The sequence below is a fragment of the Etheostoma spectabile genome, chromosome 15, assembly GCF_008692095.1.
Source record: "Etheostoma spectabile isolate EspeVRDwgs_2016 chromosome 15, UIUC_Espe_1.0, whole genome shotgun sequence".
Lineage (NCBI taxonomy): Eukaryota > Metazoa > Chordata > Actinopteri > Perciformes > Percidae > Etheostoma > Etheostoma spectabile.
Genome location: NC_045747.1, coordinates 27,081,734 through 27,085,272, shown reverse-complemented (window position 1 = coordinate 27,085,272; position 3,539 = coordinate 27,081,734). Strand labels below are relative to the sequence as shown.

At 42.6% G+C, this 3,539-nt stretch overlaps 1 protein-coding gene across 3 annotated transcripts in view; it reads left to right on the top strand.

Moving 5' to 3' along the window:
• Nucleotides 1–3,539, top strand: part of efl1 (elongation factor like GTPase 1) — a 115,285-nt gene that overhangs the window by 40,498 nt on the left and 71,248 nt on the right. The gene's annotated exons all lie outside the window — the stretch shown is intronic.

The window sequence follows — 3,539 nt, the reverse complement described above, 5'->3', positions numbered from 1 at the left end:
AGTAAAGGACTTCTGTTGTCTGAAAATCACACGCACCATTTTATTGTTTGACCTAGACAGGATTTAGCGGTCCCTGTAGACGGCTCTGTCTGCTGTCTTTATAGCTCGCCAACCACGCTTTTCTCTTTTTCCTCAGAAACATATGCATGACCTCTTTCAGACACATTCAGACACACATTACAGCTAATTAAGCACTGCCTATACTCCCTGCGGGCTCCAGCCTCAGTAACTGTTTAAGATCCATTTTCTGTGATATGTGTATATATTCTTTGAGTCTTTTTCTGGGCAAGTAGTTCTAATGGAGCTGGGAAACTCGCTGAGTTTAAGTCCAACAGCAGAACCTATTCTGTTACTGGCACCATGTGCCAGAAATCTATAACCAAAACATATTTCCTCTCTGACCTTTTGGTGGTATCTCTCCATAAAGCTGTAAAAATTCCAAATTGTACTGTACAATTAATTCTTCGATGTAACTGCGATTAACAATATAGTTGTCTCTTTCAGTCAAACTTAAAAATATTTATTTATTACTGTTTTAAACCAATTAAAGTTTTGATTGAATTCCAGGATACATCTTTTGGTTATATCACTGTCATGTTTCCCCCCTTTGTCATTTTTGTTGATATGAATATCAATATAGGGTCAAGTCCCAACAACTAACAATTTAAATAATAATACTAATATATAGACTATAATACATAGTAAGTGTCCGGACTTGTAACTTGATGGGCCTCAAAAACATTTATTTGTTGATATATAGACGCCATGTAAAGTCTAGGGGGAAAACGTTGCATTCCCACTGCATGCACATGTTTGCATCAAAACCTGGTGCTGTTCCTGGGGACGTGCTTTTCTCAGCGCAGAATTGCGGGGGGGGGCAACCTCCAGCTGACCCAGTGTAGGCTGAATCTTTTGCAGCTGGGCGGGTTCCAGTCCGACCTGCAGCCCTGCTGCGTGTCATCCCCCATCTCCCTCCCACTTTTCCTGTCTGTCACTATCAAATAAAGGGAAAACCCCCCAAAAAAGAATCTTGAATTGCTGATTGAAACTGCATCTCTGGGGGTGTGAAGTTTGGTAAAAAGTCCTAGTTGGGTTTGCAGTTTTACCATCAACCATCAGCCTCCCTTGAGCGTCATCAGACAGATTCCCGTATTTATCCTCGTGCTTCGTTGTGTAGCGGCGATTCAAATTATAATCTTTAAACACAGCAGCCTGTGCACCACAGATTAAGCACACGGCTTTACCTTTAATTTCTGTAAAGAAATACTTGGCAGTCCATGTCTTGTTGAAAACACGGCATTCATCATCAACTTTTCTTTTTTTAGTGTGAGCGGACATCTCGGGGGGGGGTAACCGGGCATCACTCGTCGCTGTGCACCTTCACTCACAGGTTACGCACGGACATACGTCCATAAATAACACTTTTCAAAATAAAAGCAGCACAGTTGTATTGCACGCACGACATAGATGTTTTTTTAAATTTATTTGTGAATTTGTGATTGCCGCTGTTCACCTTCACTCACAATCACGCACGTGCATACGTCCACACGGAAGTAATACAAATAAAACTTTTCAAAACAAAAGCAGCACCGTTGTATTGCACACTCGACATAGATATATTTTAAATTTATTTTGTAATTTATGATTGGCAACACGCGGGCCGGACTGGGACGCACAAAGGGCCGGATGTGGCCCGCGGGCCGTAAGATGCCCAGGTCTGCTCTAGAGTGATGTCAAAGTGGCATGAATTCTGATCTAACTGTCTGATTTTGCATTTTTAATATAACCAACCTGTAACGGATTTGGACCACATCTAAAAGCGGCCCAAATCAGAACTGAAAAAGACCAGAGGCCATGTGAGTTGGTCAGTTTACACCATCATGATAAAAACAGCTATGAGAAACACATGGATTTGGGTCACTTTTGCCTGCATATTGAACGTAGCCAGCTTCTAATCTAGAGCGATGGTGCGATAGCTTACCGTCTGAACACATTCAGGTGTACTGTAGCATTTCTGTATGCTTGTATAGCATCTACAGTAGAAGTTGTGTGGCATGTGGTGATTGTTACTTTGTGCAGTATTGATGTGACCTCACATTAATGTTCCCGGGCACTTTGAGCAAAGTGCTGCGGACCCTGAATGAAAGTCGGCCCTGTGTGATATTGTCCATTGGGACTGTGATGCATTATGAAGGAGCCATGCATTAGGCTATTGATGTGCAGTCATCAGTCAGCAGGGTGTGGGCAGAATGCATAGTAGGAACAAGTTGTCAATAAGACAGTCCGCCCTTGAGTGAGCATCACAGATCCCTCTGCTCCTCATTTAGTTTGGACCACACAAATGGGCCGTAAATGGATGTTGGGAGTGGCCTCCACAGTCCAGAGACTGGAGCCCAGATTTCTCTTGCTGGTTCCACAGAGATGGATCTAACATGGTCAGACTTTGTGACTCTTTTAAGTTCCCTTTTATTGATACAAATTTGCTATGCAATGCTATGGGTATAATAATCCTGTATTTGATTAAGGTGGGAGCTTAGACTGTAAAAATAATGGACAAAGCTTCCAGGTCTAAAAAGAGAAGCCAATAGTTAGTGCCTTAAAGCTGCATTCTAGCTAACCTCCAGCAGGGGGCGACTCCACTGGCTCCAAAAAGAAGTCTGTTTCTATAGTCTTTGTGAAAATGAGCCTACTTCGCACTTGATTTATTACCTCAGTAAACAATTTTCATAATGAGTTCATGGTCTCAATCGCTAGTTTCAAGTCTTCTTCAATACAGTATGATGTTCATTTAGTATATAATGGTCCCATTTATTTTAAAATAGACGATAAAGCAGGGGATGCTTTAATGTCAATCAGGTCAGAAGCTTAGCAATGCTAACCATGCTAACACTGTGGACATTAAAATAGACTTGTTTTGGGGTTTTGTCCGGGTTGTTTGTCTTAACCTTTGACCCTCCCACTGTGTGTTTTCCCTTCATCATTAATTGCTTAATAGGTCGGCTAAAATGTCTTGTTGTGCCAAACAAGCTAGCTAGCTACTGCTAGCGTTAGTCAGTAACTTAAGGGAAAATCTGCCATTTTTTGTTCTGTTGTAAATGCAGATGAATGGCGCCAGTACGGCTGTTTTTACCCGCTGCTAAATGTCCACCGTATGACTCGCTTCAGAAGGTTGAAAATTGGCAACTTTCCCTCTATGCCACATAATTCTCCCCTGCAACACCCTGATCAAAAAACATGGGGATATTCACATTGCCAAACTCGAGGCTTGATGTTAGAATAATTACATCATCAAGAATGCCCCAAGTGAAGGAGGTTCTGTGGTTGGGGTCTTGTTCGCTAGTGAGGGGACAGTGGAGCGTGAGATTGGTCGGAGAAGCAGAGCAGCGGGTGCGGTGTTACATTAAATTTATCGCACGGTTGTGACGAAAAGAGAGCGAAGCCAGAAGGCAAAGCTCTTGATCTGCTGGTCAGTTTTGGTTCTTAGCCTCACCTATGGTCATGAAGGCTGGGTCATGACCGAAAGAACGAGATCCAGGGTA